The sequence below is a fragment of the Barbus barbus genome, assembly GCF_936440315.1.
Source record: "Barbus barbus genome assembly, chromosome: 19".
Lineage (NCBI taxonomy): Eukaryota > Metazoa > Chordata > Actinopteri > Cypriniformes > Cyprinidae > Barbus > Barbus barbus.
Genome location: NC_136747.1, coordinates 2455593 through 2471130, shown reverse-complemented (window position 1 = coordinate 2471130; position 15538 = coordinate 2455593). Strand labels below are relative to the sequence as shown.

Genomic DNA, 15538 nt, shown 5'->3' with positions numbered 1-15538 from the left:
ACACTGTTTAATGCAGGACATGAATGCATTTAACCTGCAGTAACAAATGCAGAAATAATGTGTTGATATATGTCACCAGGTCACTGTTAATAAGGGAGTCATTGCGACTGAACCAAATCATTTAAACAGTTGATTCATTCAAGAATGAAACACCCATGAGGCTGCTCAGAAACGCAAAACAGTGCAGTGGCTGTGTTTGGGATTAATTTTGTTGTCGAAATAGAGCAAAAACAGGCAATATGGTGTCTAAAAGGCAGGTCTCTTAACTCCTTGTTTATTGAACTGTTGTTAAATATATATATATATATATATATATATATATATATATATATATATATATATATATATATATATATATATATATATGTAATCATGCTGATTTTTGGAAAAAAACGACACTCTTCGTGTGATATTGATTTACTATATGAAATGATATAAATATAGATTTTCTGCCCCTATATCTTCAGTTTTGTGATCATTTTAACAGACTGAATCACGAAAGAACACACTCTAAATGCACGCGCGCACACTAGTCTAATCTAGACTTCACGGCACCCTGTAGGAGTTGTTTGTTTGGTTTTTGGCTAAATACTGATAATGTCAAATCGCACATTGTTAAAACAACAATTATGATATTATCGCAGACGATATATAATCGCACACCGTGCACCACTGGCTTTTTGGCTAATTTGTGTAAAACATTTTGCTAAACTGCCAAAGCTTCATTTTAACCACCAATGCAACGATGCAAGTATTTAGCTTAGCTCTACATGCTTGCGAAGGGATGATGTCAAGATTTTGTAATCTGCTAGTTTGGTCTCCCTAGACAAACACAGCTTAGACTGAATAATAGAGCATAAATATGGCCAAGGGTTCAGATGGGTCTGCATCATTAACGCCTGTCATGTCCGTCTGCATCTTTCTTGTGATTTTAGCGCCAGTTTGTTCTCCTGCCCATTATTTACTGCAGCAGTTTCCATGGAGCGATTTTAAATTTTTTTACTCAGTAATTAATGCGTTTTAAAATGTAGCGAAGTACAATACTTCAAACAAAATGTACTTAAGTAAAAGTAAAATTACATATTTGAAAAATTACTTTAAAAAGTAGAAGTACACAAAAAAGCTACTCAACTACAGTAACGCGAGTAAATGTAATTCATTACTTTCCACCTCTGCCAGCGGGCACATGCATTACAGTAACCCTCTGGCAGTCTGGTTTTAAGGGATACAGCAATTAAAGGGTTAATCCAAACCATCAACTCTGTGAAACACACACAGAACAATATATAAAACTTTAGTAACACTTTACAATAAGGTTTCAGTTTTTAACATTAACTATATGAATTAACATGAACAGTTGCATGTGAAAGTTTGGGAACCCCTTTTTGGGAACCCCTAATTTGAACAAAATAAGAGAGATCATACAAAATGCATGTTATTTTTTATTTAGTACTGTCCTGAGTAAGATATTTTCCATAAAAGATGTTTACATATAGTCCACAAGACAAAAAAATAGCTGAAATTATTAAAATAACCACATTCAAAAGTTTGGGAACCCTTGGTTCTTAATACTGTGTGTGGTTACCTGGATGATCTACGACTGTTTTTTTGTTTTGTGATGGTTGTTCATGAGTCCCTTGTTTGTTCTGAACAGTTAAACTGAGCTCTGTTCTTCAGAAAAATCCTCCAGGTCCTGCAGAATCTTCAGTTTTCCAGCATCTTTTGCATATTTGAACCCTTTCCAGCAGTGACTGTATGATTATGAGATCCACCTTTTCACACTGAGGATGATTGAGGGACTCAAACACAACAATTAAAAAAGGTTCAAACATTTACTGATGCTCCAGAAGGAAACACGATTCATTAAGAGCCGGGGGGTGAAAACTTTTTGAATTTGAAGTTCAAGGTAAATTGTTATTTTTGTAATTTCGCCAAAAAACAAAAACACATTAAAATAAAAAATAGACGACTTCCTGTTGGTCATAGCTAATGACTGTTAATTAAAAAGTTGTCTGGCTTGATGAGAACAATATATATAGCGAGTTTGATGTCTGTAGCTAAAATTAACCCCCCCCACATTTGACAAAAGGTGGCGCTATAGAGTGCCTCTTCCACGCCCGTTTATGAGCTTTTGCCAGTGTCTATCTATCATTAATACTGATATGTGCGTGTTGAGTTTCATGACATTCTAAACGTTATCTGCCTCAAAATCACCAGAAAATAATTTTCCAGTTTGACACGTTGCCATAGCAACAGTATTTTAGATATCAATATTCCCTTCACAGTTTTACATCGGCCATGTTTTGACATTATTCTGATGAAGTTTGAAGGAAATCGAGTAAAAATAAGATGCAGAATTCAATGCATTTTGAAAATGACACACTTCCTGCTGCCAGTTGGTGGCACTATAACTCATAATAGCCTCATCTAAACGATAGGCATCATACAACGAACAAACCACTGAAGTTTGATCAAAATCAGACAATGTATGTGGATGTTATTAGTAGGGCCGATTAAAAAAAATAATCTAATTAATTAGAGGCTTTGTAATTAATTAATCGAAATTAATCGCATTTTAATAGCATATAAATATTTGACCTGAGAACAGTGAGAAGTAAGTTTTTTCATATGGATTTTTAGTATACCATTGAATAATGACTGAATACATAAGCTTAAGCAACAAAATATTGTTTATTTTTGTTCAACCAAGTCCAACAGACCAGTGCAATATTGCCATTAAGTGTAGCAATAGGATATTTAGAAATATAGTAGCCTACATTTCAGAAATTCAGGTACCCTATAGGTAGGTATACCTTCTGTAAACTGTTTTTTTAAGTAAAACACAATACTTTGAAATACAATCAGAGCATGAGGTGATACTTGAGGCTCGATATGCTGCGGTGATATGCAAATTCCTTGTTGCATAGCTTGCACACAACCATGCTCTTATCGACGCTTCCATCCATTCGTTTTTTTATAACAAAATTTCCCATCCACAGGGCCAACCAAAGCGGTCTCATCAGCTTCTTTGTCCATGTTCACTGGTTTGTTTTCGTCTGAACGCCAGTTGGTGCTCCAGTATAATCGGTCCGCCGAAACTCATCCAGTGAGAAACGTTCCGCGGTGCAAAAATAAGTGCGATTAAAATGCGTTAAAAAAATTTAACGCGTTATTTTTGTGTAATTAATTAGTCTAAATTAACGCGTTAAAGTCCCGGCCCTAGTTATTAGGCATTTCCGGTTTCTCATTTCTCGCCATAAATTCATCGCCTCGCCACGGGCAAACCGTTCGAGATATCAAAAATCTCTTCGTAATTTAGTGTCCCCAATGTCTTGAGATCATGTTCACCGAGTTTGGTGGCAATCGGTTGGAAATCCTCAGAGGAGTATATCAAATTCCAAAGCATGCGCTTTTTAAACAGCCCTTGCTGTTGAGCAGAGCCTAAGACATGCAGTGTGAAAGTTGTTCAGCTCAATGAGATCTATATGTGTAGAGAGTTTCATATGAATACGTGCAAGTATGTGTGAGCTATACATCAAGTTTTCTGACTGCGTTCCAGGGGGCACTGTAGAGCTCATTGGAATCTGCGGCCATTAGGATGCCACAGAGGCTGGGACCCGGGCGTGGCACAGGAGCTCTACAGTGTGTAAACGTGATTGACATAACGTTAGGTTGTATTTATTTTTTAACGTGCAAAAATTTCGGATTGGGTGTGAAATGACCTTTAAACTGTTTGTTTAGTAAATCGTTTGGTGCTTGTGTCAAGCAGTAGGCTACTTTTAAAAACTGAGGTGCTGCCATAATGTTTTATAACGCTAAAAAAAAAATAGGCCTACCAAAGTTTTTGTCACATGTGGTGCTTTGGTTTAGCATTACTTCATCTTATTTAAACGCAATCATGTTTAAAGCCTGCTATTCTGGATGTTAAGTTGAATGAATATTTGAGTATTTGTGTAGCCAACATTTTTTACAAGCTCTGAGAGAAAGTCCGGAGGAGTGGGCGGGAGTGGACACAAACATTGTGGGCGCGGGCGGGAGTAGAATTCGCAGGTCGCAGGAGCGGGCAATCCTGGTCAGAAATTCAGTGGGAGCGGGCGGGTGCGGGTTTAAGAACAGTCCTGCGCAGGGTTCTACTCTATAGCGCCACCTTTTGTCAAAAGTGGGGGGGGTTAGTTTTAGCTACAGACACCAAACTCGGTACATATATTGTTCTCATCAAGCCGGACAACTTTCTAATTTACAGTCATTAGCTACGACCAACAGGAAGTCGTCTATTTTTATTTTAATGTTTTTTTTGCGAAATCATGCTGTAAATTTTTGAAGAGGATGAAGATGTCTAAATTTTTCTTATTTTGTAGAAAGTATTTATTTATTTTTTTTCCATTTAGTACTGCCCTTCTGACGCGACAGAAGATACTTGCATGTTTCCCGGAAGACAAATTAAGTACAATTTACCTTGATCTTCAAATTCTAAAAGTTTTCACCCCCCGGCTCTTAATGAATCGTGTTTCTTTCAGGAGCGTCAGTAAATGTTTGAACCATTTTTAACAGTTGTGTTTGAGTCCCTCAATCGTCCTCAGTGTGAAAAGGTGGATCTCATAATCATACAGTCACTGCTGGAAAGGGTTCAAATATGCAAAAGATGCTGGAAAACTGAATATTCTGCAGGACCTGGAGGGTTTTTCTGAAGAACAGTGCTCAGTTGAACTGTTCAGAACAAACAAGGGACTCATGAACAACCATCACAAAACAAAAAAACAGTCGTAGATCATCCAGGTAACCACACACAGTAGTAAGAACCAAGGGTTCCCAAACTTTTGAATGTGGTTATTTTAATAATTTCAGCTATTTTTTTGTCTTGTGGACTATATGTAAACATCTTTTATGGAAAATATCTTACTCAGGACAGTACTAAAAAAATAACATGCATTTTGGATGATCTCTCTCTTATTTTGTTAAAATTATTCACATTTTCACAAATTCTACAAGGGGTTCCCAAACTTTCGCATGCAACTGTACACGCCCCGTTTTTATAGCATCAAATTACTAGCTAAAATCAAACTTGTCACAAAAACAAACAATTGAACATATATCAGCGTGATAACAACTACCTTAAATGACCAAAACCATATTTGGGAAAATTGTATAGGAAGTGTAATTTATTTTTTTATTTTGACTGAAGTCCCATTGGTTTACACGGAGAGGGCGGGGTTTATGACCTGTACTGCAGTCAGCAACCAGGGGGCGATCAAAGAGCCCGCAGCTTCACTTTTAAAGACGAGTGAGACACACCCGTTAAAAACTGAAACCTTATTGTAAAGTGTTACTAAAGTTTTATATGTTGTTCTGTGTGTGTGTGTTTCACAGAGTTGATGGTTTGGATTAACCCTTTAATTGCTGTATCCCTTAAAACCAGACTGCCAGAGGGTTACTGTAATGCCACCGGGGTGGCGTTTGCACTGACGGCTTGGGCCCACCATTGCTGCTTGCTGCTATATTTAGAGTTAAAACAGTTCTATCATTGAAAGTTTATATAAAAATTATGTGCAATTTAAATTCTTGTATACAACTCAGGTTTATGTGAGTGTTGATTATTACATTAATTAGTTTAATTATTAAAAAACTTTAATTTAGTTTTATATAAATGTGTTAAATCTGTTCTTACCAGAAAGACGTGGGAACGTTTAGTCCTGCCAGGGCTGAGCTGCACGAATCCCTCCCAACATGAAAATCTAAAATGAAATGTTGAGAGTGATTAGAATACATGCCTAAGCAATCTGTCCAGACACACAACAAATCAACAACAAATTAATAATCAAGAAGGTTAACACCAACTGCAAACCACCCATTTACTAAGCTATTTTTTTCTTGACCTCTGTGGTGTCCTGCTGGACAAGCGCCAGTGATAATACACATATAATGCACAGCTCTCTCTCTCAGAGTTGTACACCTCCTTGGTTCAGACAAACATGGAATCTCACCTTAAACTTACACCAACTTGACACTGACTAGAGCAACCTGACACATCGGACCACACAAACATAGAAATGTTATGAAAGTACTGCAGAGCCAGTGTTTACACTTCTGAATGTTAACCAACAAATGGCTTAACTGGAGTTAAGTCGACACATTAAAGACATGCACACCCTTATGATACTTTCACAGACACTGCCAAAAACAAAAATGTAATATATAACAATTCTATTATGTAACCTCCAGTATACAGTTATCGGTAAGTCTGTGTTTGTATAGCAGGATATGTCCATGGCAGAGCGCAGGGTTCAGGAAGCCAGCCTTCCAGATGCAGTTTTCCCCGCCGCCCCATCTCTCCCCTGAGGAGCATTACCATCTGCTTGACCTCTGCTGATCACCAGATGGAACAATCCAGACTGCTTCCCCAAAACATCGGAGGAGGATGTCCTTCAAGAGCCTTTCCAAAATGCCTCAGTCAGTTCTAGTCAAACCGCTCGAGTGATCTGGCCTCAAATCACGTTCAAGTGAGAGAAACTGTTCAGAAGGTCTTTGAGGAGATGGCTTGGGTTTGAGAAATGCATCAACTAGGAACTCGAGTCGTGCTTATAAAGGAAGTTCACCCATTAAAAGAAGTGTCATTTTTTACAATGAAAATAGGCTAAGCTCTGAAATGCCATTTAAATCCGCAAAGGCCTCACACCAGGTTTGACACGGTTGATGAGAACCGTTGCTGCCAAATGTGATGCAGCAGTTGTATCATAATGAAAACTATCATTTGAGATCTGCAGCAGAGGGAAATATTTTAGTAACTTTTTTTTTCTGTTCCTTATTCAGTGTTTAATTATTGTTTTAATAATATTTTTGAAATTATTTTGAGGAGTCAATGAACTCACCACCTGAATGTTTGAGTGCCTAATTTTAGTGTTTAATTTTAGTTCTGAGCAGTCTTGGAGAAAGTTACTTTTTTTGCAAAGTAACTAATTGCATTATCTTTGATGGAAAATAATGCATTATATTATCATTTTCCCACCTGAGCTGGGTTTGCTTATTTATTTTTAATAACAAAAAAAACAAAAGATATATTTTTGGCAACAATGAAGGCCCTTTCACACTAAAAGTGAAATTAATAAGCTGAAGGAAGTGCCTCTGCACTTACTCCCGATTTCTCTCAACATGGGACAGGAGCTGTCATTCAGTAAATGGGAAAACTAAGCAATTTGCATTACTTATTTGAAATAGTAACTCAGATATTTTCTTGTAAATTTAAAAGTAATGCATTACTTTACTAATTACTTAGTAATTGCTTTTAACTTTTTTAGCAGAGTATCTGAGGTACAAGCTGTAAAGGCACAGCCCTATTCTGGAAAAGGGGGCAGGAAGCAGCAGCTCATTTGCATTTAAAGAGACATGCACAAAAACAGCCTGTTTCTGCCTCAACTCAAAATAGGCATCCTTCTCCCCCGAGTTACGTCTTCTGCCATTTTGGAGAGTACCTCAGAATGCAGAAGTTGTTCTCAGTGTAATGATGGATCTCAAAATCAAGCAGTCACTGTTGGAAAGGGCTCAAATATACAGATGCTGGAAAACCAAAGAATGTGCTGAAGTTGGACGATTTTTTGTTAAAGTTAAACTGCTCAGGACAAACAAGATACTCATGCACAACCATCACAAAGCATAAAAACAGTCATGGATCACTCGGGTAATGACACAGCATTACAAGGCAATGGTATGTAAACTTTTGAACAGGGTTATTTTTATAAATTCAGTTATTTTTCTTGTGGAGTGTATGCAATGAAATAGATTATTCAGGACAGTAGGAAATACATAATAAGTTGCATTTATACAAGCAGAACTGTTAGTACTAAATGACTGAATTAAAATGATAGTAAAGTTTGTTGTGAAGTAGCAAGACTGAACTTTAGGAATGTGCAACATTTCACACATAATAATTAAAGTCACTGGAGAGAGAGAGAGAGAGAGAGAGAGAGAGAGAGATAAATGAATGCAGTAGAAAGTCAACAAGAGGAAAAACCGCTATTTGTTGATGCGATGTGTTTACCCTAAATACTCCTAATCACATGTAATGACTTGACTAATGGGCTGTTTTGTGAATGGAGAGACAGAGTGTTGAAAGAGTAATCCACCAAACTCAAAGGTTAAAAAAAACCCATTAGGTTGAGTAACGCCTTTCCGAATTCCATACAAATGTATTCACCAAGCAAAACAAATATTAAAGATAAAACAGATGCCAGCTAGTACAAATGTATCTGACGCCATAGTGCTTCATGATTGGAGATGCAGGTTCAAGTCTGGCTTGCAACAATTCCCCCATCTCTTTCACACGCAGTAAGTAAATACTGCAAGCTCAATATTAAGAGATATTAGGACTTTTATATCTAGATCTGTGTCTTGACTCTGTAGTTTCCATGGTGACTCAATATGAGTTTAATAAATTTTATATAAATAGACACACACACACATATTCAAACTGTCAAAGCTTTTAACAGCGGCATGGTGCACTGTGGGGGGAAAAAATTAAAATAAATAAAAACTGATGCCAACTGATGGATTGTAAATTGAATTTCTTTCATGCAAAATCTTCTAAAAGATTTAGAAGATCATGCCAAAAAAATTATTTTTCACTGCGGTATATGAGTCTTAATACTTCAACTTCAATGCACGTCTCTGGTATACAGTGTGTGCATCTCTCATCCGTCAGCTGAAACAGTGAATTAGGTAAATATTTATATTAAGATGAGCTGTATAACATTCATGTTGTTACAGTATAATCTTAAAATGACAATCATTTGACCAAATTAATTTTGAGTATAAAACATCACTGAAGTCTGTGCAGAGCTTTTTCCAAAGAAGTCATTTCATTCTCAGAACTACAGACTTTTCAAAGAAACTGACAGTTGAGGAGTTGGCTAGTTCGTGCATGCTTCAAATCAAACATCACATAGGCATTACACACACTACGTTCTTCTCTTTCACTTTTCTTTAGTGATCTCAGTCCAATGTCTTGACCTGCGTCTCATTAACACAAATGCTGTCAAATATGCATCTTAGGCTATATTATCACACTTGTTTCTATTGCACAGTCACCTCCACATACAGTAGGCCTACATGCTGTCATCAATACTCTCAATCAGTTGCAAATCACATGCATTGTGCTAAAATTATGCTACAAATTGTGAGGGGTCATGAATTAATCAGTTGGCATTTTAACGGTCCTGAAAGTAATGTCACAATGCAAAAAAAAAAAAAAAAAAGTTGGAATTTCGTTATTTCTCATCACAGTTAGTCTAGGGTCAAAAGGATTTTTAATTTGCATTTAGCTTTCATTAGCCCGATTCGGACGGTAATTGTTTCTCAGGGGGACGTAAGTGATTTTCACCATATACAGGGGGTAGTTGGTGATTTAATTGCGTTTTTCTCTCACCACCCCCGTAAAAATCCCCAGCCAAATTTGACAAACACCAAGGTCGTGTGGTAATTTAATTGCCGTCCGAATCCACATCTCTGAGTTTACGAGAAGAAATCGATTCAAAATTCAGCGTTTAAACCCTTTTTGAACACTCCCGAACACCGTACGGTAACTGTTGTACTTCGGTGTAATTTGCATACATATTTATTTCTGAAATGCTGGAAATTAAGTATTTAAAAGCACAATACTTCATAACTGCTCCACCACAGCAAGCGAGAGCAGAAAGAGAAGAAAAGCACATAAACATTCGAAGTGGGTCTTTATTATGGCAGCAGCAAGTATGCAATACAATTTTAAAATGTGTATTATAAACGGATATATATCGCGTATAATTCTATACAACTATAGCGCGTATTTTACTATTTTTAAACAGGAGATTTAAATAATCAAATAATAAATAGGATTATACATTATAAAATATGCTTGGAATAATAAGAATATATTTTACATAAGTATTTTAAAATACATTTTACACAATAATAAGAATACATTTGTGAATAAAATTAATTTATTTACAGCACACAATCACGTGACTGGCCACGTGAGCAGCACGTTCTCTGGTTCGCAGGATCACAGAACTCACTCCCTCCACTATCAATTAATCGCCATCCGAATCCATGAGTTTTATCACTGAGGTGATATGTAAATTAATTTTTACAGACATCCATATGAGAAACAATTACCGTCCGAATCAGGCTATTGTTTCCATTTCCCTTCCTGGTTTTGAGTTTGTTGCCATGGTTTTTGATTATGTTCACCTGTGTCTTGTTCAGTTGCTCATTTTCTTCATGTATTTAAAGCCCTGTGTTTCAGTTTTTCACAGTTTTTCATCCTTTAGGATATCTGCTATTGTTTTAGTGTTATTAAGCCGTTTCCTTTAGCTGGTCTCCTTCTTGGATTGTCATCTTACTTCTACAAAAGCTGCACTTAGTTCCACGTCTCAACTACATATTTATTCCCACAGTGTAGCAACATGGTCTAAAAGCAGTAAAACTTTATGTGGTCTTTATGTGGAAGACAGGCAGCGTCAATAAAGGTCATGTAACACTGCCTGATACAACCCAACACAGTTTGAAGTACACAAACAGCTCAGAAAGTGTACAAGGCGGGCATTTCTAAAAGTTCAGCATCCAAGAAAATGCCAATAACAAGGTTGTGGACAGAAACGCTGGTGTATTTCACACAGTGCTAGAGTGGTGAATAACAGCACAATAAAGCCATGACCTTCCCCTGCTGCTCATCCACCCACAGCGTGAGCACTTGACCAAACACCAACACACAACTGCTGCGTGCTGAAGGACTGATGACGCCTAATGAGGGTTTCTGCATTCATCACAAGCAATATCCATGTCTGCCCCACAACAAAGACTTGACATCATTATAACTTGAAAAGTAGTTCTTTTAATGTAGATTCCTTTATTTTCTACATTAATATTTTCACATGGCACTTTCTAAAAATACCGTGGCTGCATGTCAGTGGACAGGACTGCATTGCGTTAGTTAAATGTGAGCGCAACAACAAACAGTTCAGAGCAGAATGTGTCCCGAACAAGTTTAGATAAGAAGAAACAAGCACAGACAGCCGATTACTACAGAACAGTCATAACTTGCCTTACTAATGATGTTACGCGTCACAGGTAAGGTATACTTATGTTATGATATTTTAGATATTTAATGACTTCAAACATAGCTTATCCAATAAGACAGAACTATCTGTTTTATAACTAGGGATGTGCCCGAATCCGAATACGGTATTCGGAAAGGTAATGATGTGTACTACGGCAACCGTAAAGGGAATAAATACGATATATACGAGAAAAATATATTTCAGTGCTTTCAGGGAGCTGTTATTAATATGCGGGACATTAAAATCACTTAAGATTACGCGTTTGATTTTCACTTTTGAGATTTGCGATCACACGCAGCCTAATCTATGAAGGAGCAGCACTGCTTACCACACATTTCACAAGATTAGATGTTTGTTAAAACATCGTCCTATTGGTCATCTATCCTTACCTCTCTCTGTTTATGTGGTAAGTGAAATTTTATGTACTAAGCTACTGCTAGTAAGCGGCTAACCACGTCCCTTTTGTGGCTCCGTAGAACGCATTATTCGTTTTCTGTGCCTTTCTGAATACGGTTTCGCTATTCGGGCCCATCCCTATTTATAACATTAGTTCTTGTGTTTAGTGATATGAAGCTAATAAACTTCTTCTGTAATACTTTAAGGTGTCATTGTTACACGTTACATGTAACAACATATTATGCATAATCACATGCAAGTAATTGTAAAAACCTAACCCTAACCATATAGTAAGTACAAGTAACTAATTAATATTACTCAGTACTTAAATGTATATAATTACACTGTAACAAGGACACCTTAAAATAAAGAGTAACCACCACTTATTTTAGTTTTCAAATTCTGAATAAAAGAAAATAATTACTTGAGATGAAGAGAGATCTTGCACACATCCACTGCATTGTTTTCTTGCATTATCAACACAACTGTTTCCTGTTTAACACTGTAAAGATGCTTTGACAGTCTTTATTCTATAAATACAGTTAATAAAAGTGACTTGACCTTATATGTGAAGTACTATATTCACTGGATTATCCAGAATAGGCATTACAGTATTCAATGATTACCACATTAATATGTGAAAGAAGTATTCAGGAGTACCTGCTGAATACTTCTAAGAAAAGAGACAGTTTCTCGAGTCAGACATACATGCTTCTCGACAAATGTTTAAAATGATACATGCATCCTCGTCGTGTTGACACGCTTGTTTTTCTTTGAGCAAACCAGCGAGCCATGACTGCGACTAAAGACAACATGTGTCAAGAGTACAATGAAAGCAAACCATTTTGAACCGGTTACGTGAAGGTCTATTCACATATTTTTGTCAAATGTCAAAGCAGATATTAATAATGCAGTTGTTGATTTTACAATACATGTAAGAGATATAATTGTTGCAAACATTTGGCAATCATTTAAATAAACATCTGTTGACACAAAGGGTAACACACCACAAACACTCAAGTAACTATTTTGACAAGTAAACCATCAGCATAAATTAGTCGTGCAACCCTTAATTGCACCCAGCTGATTATGTAGTGTAGTTCAACAGGAGTTACTCCTGTAACTCACACAAAGCGTTGTGGGTTGTAGGAAAATACACCAACCATTCTTACTTGTGTGTTATACATAGGAAAAAAATTTGCACAAAACGTCTCATTGCAAAAGAATCCTTTGAATTTATAAACTTGCACTCAAGCAAGATCTCAAAAACAGTTTAAACTACAGTATGGTGTGACATCTTCATAATTCTCCATTCTTGACTTACATGTTAAGTGAATCTAAGTACACTGAACAAAATTATAAATGCAACACTTTTGTTTTTGCCCCCATTTTTCATGAGCTGAACTCAAAGATCTAAGACTTTTTCCATGTAAGCAAAAGGCCTATTTCTCTCAAATATTGTTCACAAATCTGTTTAAATCTGTGTTAGTGAGCACTTCTCCTTTGCCGAGATAATCCATCCACCTCACAGATGTGGCATATCAAGATGCTGATTAGACAGCATGATTATTGCACAGGTGTGCCTTAGGCTAGCCACAATAAAAGGCCACTCTAAGGCCTCGTCCACACGAAGACGCGTTTCGCTGTATACGCATACATTTTTTACCATATAGGCGTTTCGTCCACACGAATCCGGCATTTTCGAAGAGTGAAACCGATCATTTTTGAAACCGGGTCCCAGGGTGGATAAATTGGAAAACGCCGTTTTCATGTTTTCGTGTGAACGGCGAATCCGTATATTTTCTGAAACGATGACGTCATCAGCCCACATCTCGCCCCTAATCAGACACCGCTACGTCACATAACAGCGACAACAACAACAACAATGTCAGACTACGTGCCTGTGTTCGTGCTGCAGAACCCACTGAGCTCATTAGTTTTATTAAAGCAAAATCTTCTGCTTTGTGTGTTAGTTTGTATTCAGCGCGCAAGGTTTACGCACATGGTCCAAGTCTTCTTCTCTGTTTTTTTGTGTATCTCTGTGGCAGAATTACAGCACCACATATTGGTCTGGCATGTGTACTACATCGTTTTCAGTCGGTTTCAGTGATTCCGTGTGTACGCAGATATTTCCTGAGACGACTCCGTGTTTACGGAATTTGAGGCAAAAAAAAAAGATCGGATAGGGAGAAATCTGGCTTCGTGTGGACGTAGCCTAAAATGTGCAGTTTTATCACACAGCACAATACCACAGATGTCGCAAGTTTTGAGGGAGCGTGCAATTGGCATGCTGACTGCAGGAATGTCCACCAGAGCTGTTGCCCATGAATTGAATGTTCATTTCTCTACCATAAGCCGTCTCCAAAGGCGTTTCAGAGAATTTGGCAGTACATCCAACCGGCCTCACAACTGCAGACCACGTGTAACCACACCAGCCCAGGACCTCCACATCCAGCATCTTCACCTGGATGCATAACCAAAGAATTTCTGCACAAACTGTCAGAAACCATCTCAGGGAAGCTCATCTTCATGCACGTCGTCCTCATCAGGGTTTCCACCTGACTGCAGTTTGTCGTCATAACTGACTTGAGTGGGCAAATGCTCACATTCGATGGCGTCTGGCACTTTGGAGAGGTGTTCTCTTCATGGATGAATCCCGGTTTTCACTGTACAGGGCAGATGGCAGACAGCATGTATGGCGTCGTGTGGGGGAGCGGTTTGCTGATGTCAACGTTGTGGATCGAGTGGCCCATGGTGGTGGTGGGATTATGGTATGGGCAGGCGTATGTTATGGACAACGAACACAGGTGCATTTTATTGATGGCATTTTGAATGCACAGAGATACCATGATGAAATCCTGAGGCCCATTGTTGTGCCATTCATCCACGACCATCACCTCATGTGGATGGATTATCCCAGCAAAGGAGAAGTGCTTACTAACACAGATTTAGACAGATTTGTGAACAATATTTGAGAGAAATACTTTTTCTTTTGTATACATCGAAAAAGTCTTAGATCTTTGAGTTCAGTTCATGGAAAATGGGGGCAAAAACAAAAGTGTTGCATTTATAATTTTGTTCAGTGTAAATACTTCAGTGTAACTCAAGTTTCTTGAACTAACAGCTCTCGGTCGTGAAGGGTCTGTCACATACTGAGTGGTATTTAGTTTGATTTAATTAGAAGCGGCACATGGTTGAAATATTTTGTATTAACCGGAGCCATTTAACCACAGTACTGCATTCAGAGACCAAAAATAACTAATGCGGAGAGATATAAAATGCTTTTCAGTGCAAGGCTGCTAAAAAAAGAAGCCTCTGGGATTAAAAGCGAGGCGATCTGACAGAGAGAGTGAGAGAGCGAGACGAGCAGGCAGCAGGGGTCACGGACCAGCCGTCTGAGTTTTCACTGATCTCGTCTAGCCACAGCACTTGGTGCTTGATCTCTCAACAAACACAAACTATAAATCTGTGAATATGAGTCTGCAAGTCTTAACATTCATTTATGCTAGACACAGGTTTCATTGAAATACTCCCATATATATATTTATATAAAAAAAATTCCAACCCTGTATGCATTTCTTTCTGCTGAGGAACACAAAAGATATTCTGAAGAATGTTTGTAACAGTTTTGACTCCCATTATATTTTTTGTACATAAAATAGAGATCAATGGGAACTGAAACTTGGGATTTGCTTCAAATGTCTTTAAATGTCCACAGAATGAGAAATTCATACAAGTTTGGGATGAATATTCTGGGCGTGAATAATAACAGAATATTCAAATTTGGAGTGGACTATCCCTTTAAGACACATTTTACCCCACAGCATGTACTGTAAGTGTGCGCTTTCTTTTTGAGTTTACACTACCAGCCACAAAATTGCCACACTTTACTGAATTTATTTTTTTATGATGTAAAATCTACTTTTACTTTTTGTGGACAAATGTATACTGTATTAATGTATGAAAATCTGATTCTGCAATTGACAGCGTAAACATTGCTTACCCCAAGTACTGAATAATAATTACACAGGTTTAAGGTTAGCATCTAGTTATCA

The 15538-nt window shown here is 37.5% G+C and overlaps 1 protein-coding gene across 6 annotated transcripts in view; it reads right to left on the bottom strand.

Annotated features, from left to right (window-relative positions):
- The window catches only part of LOC306885548 (thyroid hormone receptor beta-like), a 128921-nt gene that overhangs the window by 62994 nt on the left and 50389 nt on the right, over positions 1 to 15538 (bottom strand). For all 6 annotated transcript variants that reach the window (XM_079442151.1, XM_079442149.1, XM_079442152.1 and 3 more), the window contains one exon: positions 5666 to 5732. The gene's annotated coding sequence lies outside the window, so the exon portion shown is untranslated. The remainder of the gene's footprint in view (positions 1 to 5665; positions 5733 to 15538) is intronic.